Here is a 14,744-nt window from a genome sequence, read left to right as displayed (position 1 = left end):
AATAAGCTACCCGAAGGCAGTGTGGCCGAGTGGTCTGTGGCGCTGGTTTTAGGCACCAGTCTCTGCGGGGGCGCGGGTTCGAATCCCACCGCTGTCAGTATTCAATTTTGCCAGAGCTATGTTTTTAGGGGCATGGGAAAACTTTTTTACAGCATTTAGATGATATTTTAGTTAATAGTACTCCACACAAAGGCAGCGTGGCCGAGTGGTCTATTGCGCTGGTTTTAGGCACCAGTCTCTTCGGGGGCGCGGGTTCGAATCCCGCCGCTGTCATAAATCAATTTTGCCAGAGGTATGTTTTTAGGGGGATGGGAAAACCTTTTTTTAGCATTTAGATGATATTTTAGTTAATAGTAATCCACACGAAGGCAGTGTGGTCGAGTGGTCTATGGCACAGGTTTTAGGCACTAGTCTCTTCGGGGGAGCGGGTTCGATTCCTGCCGCTTTCATAATTCGATTTTGTCAGAGGTATGTTTTTAGGGGCATGGGAAATCCTTTTTACAGCATTTAGGCAATATTTTAGTTAATAATAAGCCCCACGAAGGCAAGTTGGCCGAGTGGTCTATAGCGCTGATTTTAGGCACCAGTCTCTTCGGGGGCGCGGGTTCGAATCCCGCCGCTGTCATAATTCGATTTTGCCAAAGGTATGTTTTAAGGGGCATGGGAAAACCATTTTACAGCATTTAGACGATATTTAAATTAATAATAAACCACACGAAGGTAGTGTGGCCGCGTGTTCTATGGCGCTGGTTTTAGGCACCAGTCTCTTCGGGGGCGCGGGTTCGAATCCAGCTGCTGTCATTATTCAATTTTGCCAGAGGTATAATTTAAGGGCCATGGGAAAACCATTTTACAGCATTTAGACGATATTTAAATTAATAATAAACCACACGAAGGCAGTGTGGCCGCGTGTTATATGGCGCTGGTTTTAGGCACCAGTCTCTTCGGGGGCGCGGGTTCGAATCCCGCTGCTGTCATTATTCAATTTTGCCAGAGGTATAATTTAAGGGCCGTGGGAAAACCTTTTTACAGCATTAAGATGATATTTTAGTTAATAGTACTGCACACAAAGGCCGAGTGGTCTATTGCGCTGGTTTTAGGCACCAGTCTCTTCGGGTGCGGGTTCGAATCCCGCCGCTGTCATAAATCAATTTTGCCAGAGGTATGTTTTTAGGGGGATGGGAAAACCTTTTTTTAGCATTTAGATGATATTTTAGTTAATAGTAATCCACACGAAGGCAGTGTGGTCGAGTGGTCTATGGCACAGGTTTTAGGCACTAGTCTCTTCGGGGGAGCGGGTTCGATTCCTGCCGCTTTCATAATTCGATTTTGTCAGAGGTATGTTTTTAGGGGCATGGGAAATCCTTTTTACAGTCTTTAGGCAATATTTTAGTTAATAATAATCCCCACGAAGGCAAGGTGGCCGAGTGGTCTATGGCGCTGATTTTAGGCACCAGTCTCTTCGGGGGCGCGGGTTTGAATCCCGCCGCTGTCATTATTCAATTTTGCCAGAGGTATGCTTTAAGGGACATGGGAAAACCTTTTTACAGCAATAAGACGATATTTTAGATAATAGAAATCCACACGAAGGCGGCGTGGCTGAGTGGTCTATCGCGCTGGTTTTAGGCACCAGTCTCTTCGGGGGCGCGGGTTCGAATCCCTCTTCTGTCATAATTCGATTTTGCCAGACTTATGTTTTTAGGGGCATGAGAAAACCTTTTTATAACATTATGACGATATTTTAGTTAATAGTAATCCACACGAAGGCAGTGTGGCCGAGTGGTCTATGGCACTGGTTTAAGGCACCAGTCTCTTCAGGGGCGCGGGTTCGAATCCCGCCGCTGTCATAATTCGATTTTGCCAGAGGTATGTTTTTAGGGGCATAGGAAAACCTTTTTACAGCATTTAGACGATATTTTGGTTAATAAAAATTCACATAAGGGCAACGTGGCCGAGTGGTCTATGGCGCTGGTTTAAGGCACCAGTCTCTTCGGGGGCGCGGGTTCGAATCCCTCCACTGTCATAATTCGATTTTGCCAGACTTATGTTTTTAGGGGCATGAGAAAACCTTTTTATAACATTATGACGATATTTTAGTTAATAGTAATCCACACGAAGGCAGTGTGGCCGAGTGGTCTATGGCGCTGGTTTAAGGCACCAGTCTCTTCGGGGGCGCGGGTTCGAATCCCTCCACTATCATAATTCGATTTTGCCAGAGGTATGTTTTTAGGGGCATAGGAAAACCTTTTTACAGCATTTAGACGATATTTTGGTTAATAAAAATTCACATAAAGGCAACGTGGCCGAGTGGTCTATGGCGCTGGTTTTAGGCAACAGTCTCTTCGGGGGCGTGGATTCGAATCCCACCGCTGTCATTATTCAATTTTGCCAGAGGTATAATTTAAGGGCCATGGGAAAACCTTTTTACATCATTAAGACGATATTTAAATTAATAATAATCCATACGAAGGCAGTGTAGCCGAGTGGTGTATGGCGCTGGTTTTAAATACCAGTCTCTTCGGGGGCGCGGGTTCGAATCCCGCCGTTGTTATTATTCAATTTTGCCAGAGATATGTTTTTAGGGGCATCGGAAAACCTTTTTACAGCATTTAGACGATATTTTAGTTAATAATAAGCTATACGAAAGCAGTGTGGCCGAGTGGTCTATGGCGCTGGTTTAAGGCACCAGTCTCTTCGGGGGCGTGGGTTCGAATCCTACCGCTGTCATTATACAATTTTGCCAGAGGTATGTTTTTAGGGGCATGGGAAAAACTTTTTACTGCATTTAGATGATATTTTAGTTAATAATATTCAACACGAAGGCGGTGTGGCCGAGTGGTCTATGGCGCTGGTTTTAGGCTCCAGTCTCTTCGGGGGCGCGGGTTTTAATGCCGCCGCTGTCATTATTCAATTTTGCCAGAGGTATGCTTTTAGGGGCATGGGAAAACCTTTTTACTGCATTAAGACGATATTTTAGTTAATAATAATAAACACGCAGGCAGTGTGGCCGATTGGTCTATGGCGCTGGTTTCAGGCACCAGTCTCTTCGGGGGCGTGGGTTCGAATCCCACCGCTGTCATTATTCAATTTTGCCAGAGGTATGTTTTTAGGGGCATGGGAAAACCTTTTTACAGCATTTAGACGATATTTTAGTTAATAATAAGCTACCCGAAGGCAGTGTGGCCGAGTGGTCTGTGGCGCTGGTTTTAGGCACCAGTCTCTGCGGGGGCGCGGGTTCGAATCCCACCGCTGTCAGTATTCAATTTTGCCAGAGCTATGTTTTTAGGGGCATGGGAAAACTTTTTTACAGCATTTAGATGATATTTTAGTTAATAGTACTCCACACAAAGGCAGCGTGGCCGAGTGGTCTATTGCGCTGGTTTTAGGCACCAGTCTCTTCGGGGGCGCGGGTTCGAATCCCGCCGCTGTCATAAATCAATTTTGCCAGAGGTATGTTTTTAGGGGGATGGGAAAACCTTTTTTTAGCATTTAGATGATATTTTAGTTAATAGTAATCCAGACGAAGGCAGTGTGGTCGAGTGGTCTATGGCACAGGTTTTAGGCACTAGTCTCTTCGGGGGAGCGCGTTCGATTCCTGCCGCTTTCATAATTCGATTTTGTCAGAGGTATGTTTTTAGGGGCATGGGAAATCCTTTTTACAGCATTTAGGCAATATTTTAGTTAATAGTAAGCCCCACGAAGGCAAGGTGGCCGAGTGGTCTATAGCGCTGATTTTAGGCACCAGTCTCTTCGGGGGCGCGGGTTCGAATCCCGCCGCTGTCATTATTCAATTTTGCCAGAGGTATGCTTTAAGGGGCATGGGAAAACCTTTTTACAGCAATAAGACGATATTTTAGATAATAGAAATCCACATGAAGGCAGCGTGGCTGAGTGGTCTATGGCGCTGGTTTTAGTCACCAGTCTCTTCGGGGGCGCGGGTTCGAATCCCTCCACTGTCATAATTTGATTTTGCCAGACTTATGTTTTTAGGGGCATGAGAAAACCTTTTTATAACATTATGACGATATTTTAGTTAATAGTAAGCCTCACGAAGGCAGTGTGGCCGAGTGGTCTATGGCGCTGGTTTAAGGCACCAGTCTTTTCAGGGGCGCGGGTTCGAATCCCGCCGCTGTCATAATTCGATTTTGCCAGAGGTATGTTTTTAGGGGCATAGGAAAACATTTTTACAGCATTTAGACGATATTTTGCTTAATAAAAATTCACATAAAATCAACGTGACCGAGTGGTCTATGGCGCTGGTTTTAGGCACCAGTCTCTTCGGGTGCGCGGGTTCGAATCCCTCCACTGTCATAATTCGATTTTGCCAGACTTATGTTTTTAGGGGCATGAGAAAACCTTTTTATAACATTATGACGATATTTTAGTTAATAGTAATCCACACGAAGGCAGTGTGGCCGAGTGGTCTATGGCGCGAGTTTAAGGCACCAGTCTCTTCAGGGGCGCGGGTTCGAATCCCGCCGCTGTCATAATTCGATTTTGCCAGAGGTATGTTTTTAGGGGCATAGGAAAACCTTTTTACAGCATTTAGACGATATTTTAGTTAATAATAAGCTACCCGAAGGCAGTGTGGCCGAGTGGTCTATGGCGCTGGTTTTAGGCACCAGTCTCTTCGGGGGCGCGGGTTCGAATCCCGCCGCTGTCATTATTCAATTTTGCCAGAGCTATGTTTTTAAGGGCATGGGAAAACTTTTTTACAGCATTTAGATAATATTTTAGTAAATCGTAATCCACACAAAGGAAGAGTGGCCGAGTGGTCTATGGTGCTGGTTTTAGGCACCAGTCTCTTCGGGGGCGCGGGTTCGAATTCGCCGCTGTCATAATTCTATTTTGCCAGAGGTATGTTTTTAAGGGCATGGGAAAACCTTTTTACGGCATTTAGACGATATTTTAGTTAATAATAAGCTAGCCGAAGGCAGTGTGGCCGAGTGGTCTATGGCGCTGGTTTTAGGCACCAGTCTCTTCGGGGGCGCGGGTTCGAATCCCGCCGCTGTCAGTATTTAATTTTGCCAAAGCTATGTTTTTAGAGGCATGGGAAAACTTTTTTACAGCATTTAGATGATATTTTAGTTAATAGTACTCCACACAAAGGCAGCGTGGCCGAGTGGTCTATGGCGCTGGTTTTAGGCACCAGTCTCTTCGGGGGCGCGGGTTCGAATCCCGCCGCTGTCATTATTCAATTTTGCCAGAGGTATGTTTTTAGGTGCATGGGAAAATCATTTTACAGCATTTTGACGATATTTTAGTTAATAGCAATCCACACGAAGGCAGTGTGGCCGAGTGGTCTATGGCGCTGGTTTTAGGCACCAGTCTCTTCGGGGACGCGGGTTCGATTACCGCCGCTGTCATAATTCAATTTCCCAGACTTACGTTTTTAGGGGCATGGGAAAACCTTTTTACAGCATTTAGACGATATTTTAGTTAATAATAAGCTACCCGGAGGCAGTGTGGCCGAGTGGTCTATGGCGCTGGTTTAAGGCACCAGTCTCTTCGGGGGCGCGGGTTCGAATCCCGCCGCTGTCAGTATCCAATTTTGCCAAAGCTATGTTTTTAGGGGCATGGGAAAAATTTTTTACAGCATTTAGATGATATTTTAGTTAATAGTACTCCACACAAAGGCAGCGAGGCCGAGTTGTCTATGGCGCTGGTTTTAGGCAACAGTCTCTTCGGGGGCGCGGGTTCGAATCCCGCCGCTGTCATTATTCAATTTTGCCTGAGGTATGTTTTTAGGTGCATGGGAAAATCATTTTACAGCATTTAGACGATATTTTAGTTAATAGCAATCCACACGAAGGCAGTGTGGCCGAGTGGTCTATGGCGTTGGTTTTAGGCACCAGTCTCTTAGGGGACGCGGGTTCGAATACCGCCGCTGTCATAATTCGATTTTGCCAGACTTATGTTTTTAGGGGCATGGGAAAACCTTTTTACAGCATTTAGATGATATTTTAGTTAATAGTACTGCACACAAAGGCAGTGTGGCCGAGTGGTCTATGGCGCTGGTTTAAGGCACCAGTCTCTTCGGGGGCGCGGGTTCGAATCCCACCGCTGTCAGTATTCAATTTTGCCAGAGCTATGTTTTTAGGGGCATGGGAAAACTTTTTTACAGCATTTAGATGATATTTTAGTTAATAGTACTGCACACAAAGGCAGCGTAGCCGAGTGGTCTATTGCGCTTGTTTTAGACACCAGTCTCTTCGGGGGCGCGGGTACGAATCCCGCCGCTGTCATAAATCAATTTCGCCAGAGGTATGTTTTTAGGGGGATGGGAAAACCTTTTTTTAGCATTTAGATGATATTTTAGTTAATAGGAATCCACACGAAGGCAGTGTGGTCGAGTGGTCTATGGCACAGGTTTTAGGCACTTGTCTCTTCGGGGGAGCGGGTTCGATTCCTGCCGCTTTCATAATTCGATTTTGTCAGAGTTATGTTTTTAGGGGCATGGGAAATCCTTTTTACAGCATTTAGGCAATATTTTAGTTAATAATACTCCCCACGAAGGCAAGGTGGCCGAGTGGTCTATGGCGCTGATTTTAGGCTACAGTCTCTTCGGGGGCGTGGGTTCGAATCACGCCGGTTTCATAATTCGATTTTGCCAGATATATGTTTTTAGGGGCATGGGAAAAACTTTTTACAGCATTTAGACGATATTTTAGTTAATAATAAGCTACCCGAAGGCAGTGTGGCCGAGTGGTCTATGGCGCTGGTTTTAGGCACCAGTCTCTTCGGGGGCGCGGGTTCGAATCCCTCCACTGTCATAATTCGATTTTGCCAGACTTATGTTTTTAGGGGCATGAGAAAACCTTTTTACAGCATTTAGACGATATTTTAGTTAATAATAAGCTACCCGGAGGCAGTGTGGCCGAGTGGTCTATGGCGCTGGTTTTAGGCACCAGTCTCTTCGGGGGAGCGGGTTCGAATCCCCCCGCTGTCAGTATTCAATTTTGCCTGAGGTATGTTTTTAGGTGCATGGGAAAATCATTTTACAGCATTTAGACGATATTTTAGTTAATAGCAATCCACACGAAGGCAGTGTAGCCGAGTGGTCTATGGCGTTGGTTTTAGGCACCAGTCTCTTAGGGGACGCGGGTTCGAATACCGCCGCTGTCATAATTCGATTTTGCCAGACTTATGTTTTTAGGGGCATGGGAAAACCTTTTTACAGCATTTAGACGATATTTTAGTTAATAATAAGCTACCCGAAGACAGTGTGGCCGAGTGGTCTATGGCGCTGGTTTAAGCACCAGTCTCTTCGGGGGCGCGGGTTCGAATCCCACCGCTGTCAGTATTCAATTTTGCCAGAGCTATGTTTTTAGGGGCATGTGAAAACTTTTTTACAGCATTTAGATGATATTTTAGTTAATAGTACTGCACACAAAGGCAGCGTAGCCGAGTGGTCTATTGCGCTGGTTTTAGGCACCAGTCTCTTCGGGGGCGCGGGTTCGAATCCCGCCGCTGTCATTATTCAATTTTGCCAGAGGTATGCTTTAAGGGGCATGGGAAAACCTTTTTACAGCAATAAGACGATATTTTAGATAATAGAAATCCAGACGAAGGCAGCGTGGCTGAGTGGTCTATGGCGCTGGTTTTAGGCACCAGTCTCTTCGGGGGCGCGGGTTCGAATCCCTCCACTGTCATAATTCGATTTTGCCAGACTTATGTTTTTAGGGGCATGAGAAAACCTTTTTATAACATTATGACGATATTTTAGTTAATAGTAATCCACACGAAGGCAGTGTGGCCGAGTGGTCTATGGCGCTGGTTTAAGGCACCAGTCTCTTCAGGGGCGCTGGTTCGTATCCCGCCGCTGTCATAATTCGATTTTGCCAGAGGTATGTTTTTAGGGGCATAGGAAAACCTTTTTACAGCATTTAGACGATATTTTGGTTAATAAAAATTCACATAAGGGCAACGTGGCCGAGTGGTCTATGGCGCTGGTTTTAGGCACCAGTCTCTTCGGGGGCGCGGGTTCGAATCCCTCCACTGTCATAATTCGATTTTGCCAGACTTATGTTTTTAGAAGCATGAGAAAACCTTTTTATAACATTATGACGATATTTTAGTTAATAGTACTCCACACAAAGGCAGTGTGGCCGAGTGGTCTATGGCGCTGGTTTAAGGCACCAGTCTCTTCGGGGGCGCGGGTTCGAATCCCAGCGCTGTCAGTATTCAATTTTGCCAGAGCTATGTTTTTAGGGGCATGGGAAAACTTTTTTACAGCATTTAGATGATATTTTAGTTAATAGTACTGCACACAAAGGCAGCGTAGCCGAGTGGTCTATATCGCTGGTTTTAGACACCAGTCTCTTCGGGGGCGCGGGTTCGAATCCCGCCGCTGTCATAAATTTATTTGGCCAGAGGTATGTTTTTAGGGGGATGGGAAAACCTTTTTTTAGCATTTAGATGATATTTTAGTTAATAGGAATCCACACGAAGGCAGTGTGGTCGAGTGGTCTATGGCACAGGTTTTAGGCACTCGTCTCTTCGGGGGAGCGGGTTCGATTCCTGCCGCTTTCATAATTCGATTTTGTCAGAGGTATGTTTTTAGGGGCATGGGAAATCCTTTTTACAGCATTTAGGCAATATTTTAGTTAATAATAATCTCCACGAAGGCAAGGTGGCCGAGTGGTCTATGGCGCTGGTTTTAGGCACCAGTCTCTTCGGGGGCGCGGGTTCGAATCCCTCCACTGTCATAATTCGATTTTGCCAGACTTATGTTTTTAGGGGCATGAGAAAACCTTTTTATAACATTATGACGATATTTTAGTTAATAGTAATCCACACGAAGGCAGTGTGGCCGAGTGGTCTATGGCGCTGGTTTAAGGCACCAGTCTCTTCAGGGGCGCGGGTTCGAATCCCGCCGCTGTCATAATTCGATTTTGCCAGAGGTAATGTTTTAGGGGCATAGGAAAACCTTTTTACAGCATTTAGACGATATTTTAGATAATAGTAATCCACACGAAGGCAGTGTGGCCGAGTGGTCTATGGCGCTGGTTTAAGGCACCAGTCTCTTCAGGGGCGCGGGTTCGTATCCCGCCGCTGTCATAATTCGATTTTGCCAGAGGTATGTTTTTAGGGGCATAGGAAAACCTTTTTACAGCATTTAGACGATATTTTGGTTAATAAAAATTCACATAAGGGCAACGTGGCCGAGTGGTCTATGGCGCTGGTTTTAGGCACCAGTCTCTTCGGGGGCGCGGGTTCGAATCCCTCCACTGTCATAATTCGATTTTGCCAGACTTATGTTTTTAGGGGCATGAGAAAACCTTTTTATAACATTATGACGATATTTTAGATAATAGAAATCCACACGAAGGTAGTGTGGCCGAGTGGTCTATGGCGCTGGTTTTAGGCACCAGTCTCTTCGGGGCCGCGGGTTCGAATCCCGCCGCTGTCATTATTCAATTTTGCCAGAGCTATGTTTTTAAGTGCATGGGAAAACTTTTTTACAGCATTTAGATGATATTTTAGTAAATCGTAATCCACACAAAGGCAGAGTGGCCGAGTGGTCTATGGTGCTGGTTTTAGGCACCAGTCTCTTCGGGGGCGCGGGTTCGAATCCCGCCGCTGTCATAATTCAATTTTGCCAGAGGTATGTTTTTAGGGGGATGGGAAAATCATTTTACAGCATTTTGACGATATTTTAGTTAATAGCAAACCACACGAAGGCAGTGTGGCCGAGTGGTCTATGGCGTTGGTTTTAGGCACCAGTCTCTTCGGGGACGCGGGTTCGAATACCGCCGCTGTCATAATTCAATTTCCCAGACTTACGTTTTTAGGGGCATGGGAAAACCTTTTTACAGCATTTAGACGATATTTTAGTTAATAATAAGCTACCCGAAGGCAGTGTGGCCGAGTGGTCTATGGCGCTGGTTTAAGGCACCAGTGTCTTCGGGGACGCGGGTTCGAATCCCGTCGGTGTCATAATTCAATTTTGCCAGACTAATGTTTTTAGGGGCGTGGGAAAACCTTTTTATAACATTATGACGATATTTTAGTTAATAGTAATCCGCACGAAGGCAGTGTGGCCGAGTGGGCTATGGCGCTGGTCTTAGGCACCAGTCTCTTCGGGGGCGCGGTTTCGAATCCCGCCGGTGTCATAATTTAATTTTGCCAGACTTATGTTTTTAGGGGCATGAGAAAACCTTTTTACAGCATTTAGACGATATTTTAGTTAATAATAAGCTACCCGAAGGCAGTGTGGCCGAGTGGTCTATGGCGCTGGTTTTAGGCACCAGTCTCTTCGGGGACGCGGGTTCGAATACCACCACTGTCATTATTCAATTTCCCAGACTTATGTTTTTAGGGGCATGGGAAAACCTTTTTACAGCATTTAGACGATATTTTAGTTAATAATAAGCTACCCGGAGGCAGTGTGGCCGAGTGGTCTATTGCGCTGGTTTTAGGCACCAGTCTCTTCGGGGGCGCGGGTTCGATTCCCGCCGCTATAATAATTCAATTTTGCCAGAGGTATGTTTTAAGGGGGATGGGAAAACCTTTTTACAGCATTTAGATGATATTTTAGTTAATAGTAATCCACACGAAGGCAGTGTGGTCGAGTGGTCTATGGCACAGTTTTAAGGCACTAGTCTCTTCGGGGGAGCGGATTCGATCCCTGCCGCTTTCAAAATGCGATTTTGTCAGAGGTATGTTTTTAGGGGCATGGGAAATCATTTTTACAGCATTTAGGCAATATTTTAGTTAATAATAATCCCCCCGAAGGCAAGGTGGCCGAGTGGTCTATGGCGCTGATTTTAGGCACCAGTCTCTTCGGGGGCGCGGGTTCGTTTCCCGCCGCTGTCATAATTCAATTTTGCCAGAGGTATGTTTTTAGGGGGATGGGAAAATCATTTTACAGCATTTTGACGATATTTTAGTTAATAGCAATCCACACGAAGGCAGTGTGGCCGAGTGGTCTATGGCGTTGGTTTTAGGCACCAGTCTCTTCGGGGACGCGGGTTCGAATACCCCCGCTGTCATAATTCAATTTCCCAGACTTACGTTATTAGGGGCATGGGAAAACCTTTTTACAGCATTTAGACGATATTTTAGTTAATAATAAGCTACCCGAAGGCAGTGTGGCCGAGTGGTCTATGGCGCTGGTTTTAGGCACCAGTGTCTTCGGAGACGCGGGTTCGAATCCCGCCGGTGTCATAATTCAATTTTGCCAGACTAATGTTTTTAGGGGCGTGGGAAAACCTTTTTATAACATTATGACGATATTTTAGTTAATAGTAATCCGCACGAAGGCAGTGTGGCCGAGTGGTCTATGGCGCTGGTCTTAGGCACCAGTCTCTTCGGGGGCGCGGTTTCGAATCCCGCCGCTGTCCTAATTCGATTTTGCCAGAGGTATGTTTTTAGGGGCATGGGAAAACCTTTTTACAGCATTTAGACTATATTTTAGTTAATAATAAGCTACCCGCAGGCAGTGTGGCCGAGTGGTCTATGGCGCTGGTTTTAGGCACCAGTCTCTTCGAGGGCACGGGTTCGAATCCAGCTGCTGTCATTATTCAATTTTGCCAGAGATATGTTTTTAGGTGCGTGGGAAAATCTTTTTACAGAAATTAGACGATATTTTAGATAATAATAATCCAAACGAAGGCGGTGTGGCCGAGTGGTCTATGGCGCTGTTTTTAAGCACCAGTGTCTTCGGGGGCGCGGGTTCGAATCCCGCCGCTGTCATAATTCAATTTTGCCAGAGGTATGTTGTTAGGGGCATGGGAAAACCTTTTTACAGCATTAAGACGATATTTTAGTTAATAATAAGCCACATGATGGCAGTGTGGCCGAGTGGGCTATGGCGTTGGTTTTAGGCACTAGTCTCTTCGTGGGCGCGGGTTCGAATCCCGCCGCTGTCATAATTCGATTTTGCCTGAGGTATGTTTTAAGGGCCATGGGAAAACCTTTTTACAGCATTAAGACGATATTTAAATTAATAATGATCCATACGAAGGCAGTGTAGCCGAGTGGTGTATGGCGCTGGTTTTAAACACCAGTCTCTTCGGGGGCGCGGGTTCGAATCCCGCCGTTGTCATTTTTCAATTTTGCCAGAGGTATGCTTTTAGGGGCATGGGAAAACCTTTTTACAGCATTTAGACGAAATTTTAGATAATGAAAATCCACATGAAGGCAGCGTGGCCGAGTGGTCTATGGCGCTGGTTTAAGGCACCAGTCTCTTCGGGGGCGCGGGTTCGAATCCCGCCGCTGTCATACTTAATTTTTGCCAGAGATATGTTTTTAGGGGCATGGGAAAACCTTTTTACAGCATTTAGACGATATTTTAGTTAATAATAAGCTACCCGAAGGCAGTGTGGCCGAGTGGTCTATGGCGCTGGTTTAAGGCACCAGTCTCTTCGGGGGCACGGGTTCGAATCACGCCGGTGTCATAATTCGATTTTGCCAGATATATGTTTTTAGGGGCATGGGAAAAACTTTTTACAGCATTTAGACGATATTTTAGTTAATAATAGGCTACCCGAAGGCAGTGTGGCCGAGTGGTCTATGGCGCTGGTTTTAGGCTACAGTCTCTTCGGGGGCGTGGGTTCGAATCACGCCGGTTTCATAATTCGATTTTGCCAGATATATGTTTTTAGGGGCGTGGGAAAAACTTTTTACAGCATTTAGACGATATTTTAGTTAATAATAAGCTACCCGAAGGCAGTGTGGCCGAGTGGTCTATGGCGCTGGTTTTAGGCACCAGTCTCTTCGGGGGCGCGGGTTCGAATCCCTCCACTGTCATAATTCGATTTTGCCAGACTTATGTTTTTAGGGGCATGAGAAAACCTTTTTATAACATTATGACGATATTTTAGTTAATAGTAATCCACACGAAGGCAGTGTGGCCGAGTGGTCTATGGCGCTGGTTTAAGGCACCAGTCTCTTCAGGGGCGCGGTTTCGAATCCCGCCGCTGTCATAATTCGATTTTGCCAGAGTTAATGTTTTAGGGGCATAGGAAAACCTTTTTACAGCATTTAGACGATATTTTAGTTAATAATAAGCTACCCGGAGGCAGTGTGGCCGAGTGGTCTATGGCGCTGGTTTAAGGCACCAGTCTCTTCGGGGGAGCGGGTTCGAATCCCCCCGCGGTCAGTATTCAATTTTGTTTGAGGTATGTTTTTAGGTGCATGGGAAAATCATTTTACAGCATTTAGACGATATTTTAGTTAATAGCAATCCACACGAAGGCAGTGTGGCCGAGTGGTCTATGGCGTTGGTTTTAGGCACCAGTCTCTTAGGGGACGCGGGTTCGAATACCGCCGCTGTCATAATTCGATTTTGCCAGACTTATGTTTTTAGGGGCATGGGAAAACCTTTTTACAGCATTTAGACGATATTTTAGTTAATAATAAGCTACCCCAAGGCAGTGTGGCCGAGTGGTCTATGGCGCTGGTTTAAGGCACCAGTCTCTTCGGGGGCGCGGGTTCGAATCCCACCGCTGTCAGTATTCAATTTTGCCAGAGCTATGTTTTTAGGGGCATGGGAAAACTTTTTTACAGCATTTAGATGATATTTTAGTTAATAGTACTGCACACAAAGGCAGCGTAGCCGAGTGGTCTATTGCGCTGGTTTTAGACACCAGTCTCTTCGGGGGCGCGGGTTCGAATCCCGCCGCTGTCATAAATCAATTTTGCCAGAGGTATGTTTTTAGGGGGATGGGAAAACCTTTTTTTAGCATTTAGATGATATTTTAGTTAATAGGAATCCACACGAAGGCAGTGTGGTCGAGTGGTCTATGGCACAGGTTTTAGGCACTTGTCTCTTTGGGGGAGCGGGTTCGATTCCTGCCGCTTTCATAATTCGATTTTGTCAGAGTTATGTTTTTAGGGGCATGGGAAATCCTTTTTACAGCATTTAGGCAATATTTTAGTTAATAATAATCCCCACGAAGGCAAGGTGGCCGAGTGGTCTATGGCGCTGATTTTAGGCACCAGTCTCTTCGGGGGCGCGGGTTCGAATCCCGCCGCTGTCATTATTCAATTTTGCCAGAGGTATGCTTTAAGGGGCATGGGAAAACCTTTTTACAGCAATAAGACGATATTTTAGATAATAGAAATCCAGACGAAGGCAGCGTGGCTGAGTGGTCTATGGCGCTGGTTTTAGGCACCAGTCTCTTCGGGGGCGCGGGTTCGAATCCCTCCACTGTCATAATTCGATTTTGCCAGACTTATGTTTTTAGGGGCATGAGAAAACCTTTTTATAACATTATGACGATATTTTAGTTAATAGTAATCCACACGAAGGCAGTGTGGCCGAGTGGTCTATGGCGCTGGTTTAAGGCACCAGTCTCTTCAGGGGCGCTGGTTCGTATCCCGCCGCTGTCATAATTCGATTTTGCCAGAGGTATGTTTTTAGGGGCATAGGAAAACCTTTTTACAGCATTTAGACGATATTTTGGTTAATAAAAATTCACATAAGGGCAACGTGGCCGAGTGGTCTATGGCGCTGGTTTTAGGCACCAGTCTCTTCGGGGGCGCGGGTTCGAATCCCTCCACTGTCATAATTCGATTTTGCCAGACTTATGTTTTTAGAAGCATGAGAAAACCTTTTTATAACATTATGACGATATTTTAGTTAATAGTACTCCACACAAAGGCAGCGTGGCCGAGTTGTCTATGGCGCTGGTTTAAGGCAACAGTCTCTTCGGGGGCGCGGGTTCGAATCCCGCCGCTGTCATTATTCAATTTTGCCAGAGGTATGTTTTTAGGGGCATGGGAAAACCTTTTTACAG

General features: G+C 45.7%; 23 non-coding genes across 23 annotated transcripts; all 23 read left to right on the top strand.

Moving 5' to 3' along the window:
• The first annotated feature begins 191 nt into the window (after positions 1 to 191).
• Positions 192 to 273, top strand: TRNAL-UAG (transfer RNA leucine (anticodon UAG)). The gene has a single exon. It is a non-coding gene; the product is annotated as a tRNA-Leu (tRNA).
• A 1,492-nt stretch (positions 274 to 1,765) lies between these two features.
• Positions 1,766 to 1,847, top strand: TRNAL-AAG (transfer RNA leucine (anticodon AAG)). The gene has a single exon. It is a non-coding gene; the product is annotated as a tRNA-Leu (tRNA).
• Positions 1,848 to 2,117: 270 nt separating this feature from the next.
• On the top strand, positions 2,118 to 2,199 carry TRNAL-AAG (transfer RNA leucine (anticodon AAG)). The gene has a single exon. It is a non-coding gene; the product is annotated as a tRNA-Leu (tRNA).
• Positions 2,200 to 2,469: 270 nt separating this feature from the next.
• Positions 2,470 to 2,551, top strand: TRNAL-UAA (transfer RNA leucine (anticodon UAA)). The gene has a single exon. It is a non-coding gene; the product is annotated as a tRNA-Leu (tRNA).
• Positions 2,552 to 2,645: 94 nt separating this feature from the next.
• TRNAL-AAG (transfer RNA leucine (anticodon AAG)) lies at positions 2,646 to 2,727 on the top strand. The gene has a single exon. It is a non-coding gene; the product is annotated as a tRNA-Leu (tRNA).
• A 270-nt stretch (positions 2,728 to 2,997) lies between these two features.
• On the top strand, positions 2,998 to 3,079 carry TRNAL-CAG (transfer RNA leucine (anticodon CAG)). Its single transcript has one exon. It is a non-coding gene; the product is annotated as a tRNA-Leu (tRNA).
• A 270-nt stretch (positions 3,080 to 3,349) lies between these two features.
• TRNAL-UAG (transfer RNA leucine (anticodon UAG)) lies at positions 3,350 to 3,431 on the top strand. The gene has a single exon. It is a non-coding gene; the product is annotated as a tRNA-Leu (tRNA).
• A 622-nt stretch (positions 3,432 to 4,053) lies between these two features.
• TRNAL-AAG (transfer RNA leucine (anticodon AAG)) lies at positions 4,054 to 4,135 on the top strand. The gene has a single exon. It is a non-coding gene; the product is annotated as a tRNA-Leu (tRNA).
• A 446-nt stretch (positions 4,136 to 4,581) lies between these two features.
• Positions 4,582 to 4,663, top strand: TRNAL-UAG (transfer RNA leucine (anticodon UAG)). The gene has a single exon. It is a non-coding gene; the product is annotated as a tRNA-Leu (tRNA).
• Positions 4,664 to 4,932: 269 nt separating this feature from the next.
• Positions 4,933 to 5,014, top strand: TRNAL-UAG (transfer RNA leucine (anticodon UAG)). The gene has a single exon. It is a non-coding gene; the product is annotated as a tRNA-Leu (tRNA).
• A 94-nt stretch (positions 5,015 to 5,108) lies between these two features.
• TRNAL-UAG (transfer RNA leucine (anticodon UAG)) lies at positions 5,109 to 5,190 on the top strand. The gene has a single exon. It is a non-coding gene; the product is annotated as a tRNA-Leu (tRNA).
• A 269-nt stretch (positions 5,191 to 5,459) lies between these two features.
• TRNAL-AAG (transfer RNA leucine (anticodon AAG)) lies at positions 5,460 to 5,541 on the top strand. Its single transcript has one exon. It is a non-coding gene; the product is annotated as a tRNA-Leu (tRNA).
• Positions 5,542 to 5,987: 446 nt separating this feature from the next.
• On the top strand, positions 5,988 to 6,069 carry TRNAL-AAG (transfer RNA leucine (anticodon AAG)). The gene has a single exon. It is a non-coding gene; the product is annotated as a tRNA-Leu (tRNA).
• Positions 6,070 to 7,394: 1,325 nt separating this feature from the next.
• On the top strand, positions 7,395 to 7,476 carry TRNAL-UAG (transfer RNA leucine (anticodon UAG)). Its single transcript has one exon. It is a non-coding gene; the product is annotated as a tRNA-Leu (tRNA).
• A 1,326-nt stretch (positions 7,477 to 8,802) lies between these two features.
• Positions 8,803 to 8,884, top strand: TRNAL-AAG (transfer RNA leucine (anticodon AAG)). The gene has a single exon. It is a non-coding gene; the product is annotated as a tRNA-Leu (tRNA).
• A 94-nt stretch (positions 8,885 to 8,978) lies between these two features.
• Positions 8,979 to 9,060, top strand: TRNAL-AAG (transfer RNA leucine (anticodon AAG)). The gene has a single exon. It is a non-coding gene; the product is annotated as a tRNA-Leu (tRNA).
• Positions 9,061 to 9,330: 270 nt separating this feature from the next.
• Positions 9,331 to 9,412, top strand: TRNAL-UAG (transfer RNA leucine (anticodon UAG)). The gene has a single exon. It is a non-coding gene; the product is annotated as a tRNA-Leu (tRNA).
• A 445-nt stretch (positions 9,413 to 9,857) lies between these two features.
• Positions 9,858 to 9,939, top strand: TRNAL-AAG (transfer RNA leucine (anticodon AAG)). Its single transcript has one exon. It is a non-coding gene; the product is annotated as a tRNA-Leu (tRNA).
• A 2,028-nt stretch (positions 9,940 to 11,967) lies between these two features.
• Positions 11,968 to 12,049, top strand: TRNAL-UAA (transfer RNA leucine (anticodon UAA)). Its single transcript has one exon. It is a non-coding gene; the product is annotated as a tRNA-Leu (tRNA).
• Positions 12,050 to 12,143: 94 nt separating this feature from the next.
• Positions 12,144 to 12,225, top strand: TRNAL-AAG (transfer RNA leucine (anticodon AAG)). The gene has a single exon. It is a non-coding gene; the product is annotated as a tRNA-Leu (tRNA).
• Positions 12,226 to 12,847: 622 nt separating this feature from the next.
• On the top strand, positions 12,848 to 12,929 carry TRNAL-AAG (transfer RNA leucine (anticodon AAG)). Its single transcript has one exon. It is a non-coding gene; the product is annotated as a tRNA-Leu (tRNA).
• Positions 12,930 to 13,375: 446 nt separating this feature from the next.
• Positions 13,376 to 13,457, top strand: TRNAL-AAG (transfer RNA leucine (anticodon AAG)). The gene has a single exon. It is a non-coding gene; the product is annotated as a tRNA-Leu (tRNA).
• Positions 13,458 to 13,551: 94 nt separating this feature from the next.
• Positions 13,552 to 13,633, top strand: TRNAL-UAG (transfer RNA leucine (anticodon UAG)). The gene has a single exon. It is a non-coding gene; the product is annotated as a tRNA-Leu (tRNA).
• Positions 13,634 to 14,744: the final 1,111 nt, after the last annotated feature.

Source organism: Leiobunum rupestre, chromosome 2 (genome assembly GCF_980474605.1).
Source record: "Leiobunum rupestre chromosome 2, qqLeiRupe1.1.hap1, whole genome shotgun sequence".
Taxonomy (NCBI): Eukaryota; Metazoa; Arthropoda; class Arachnida; order Opiliones; family Sclerosomatidae; genus Leiobunum; species Leiobunum rupestre.
This window is presented reverse-complemented; position numbering and strand designations above follow the sequence as displayed.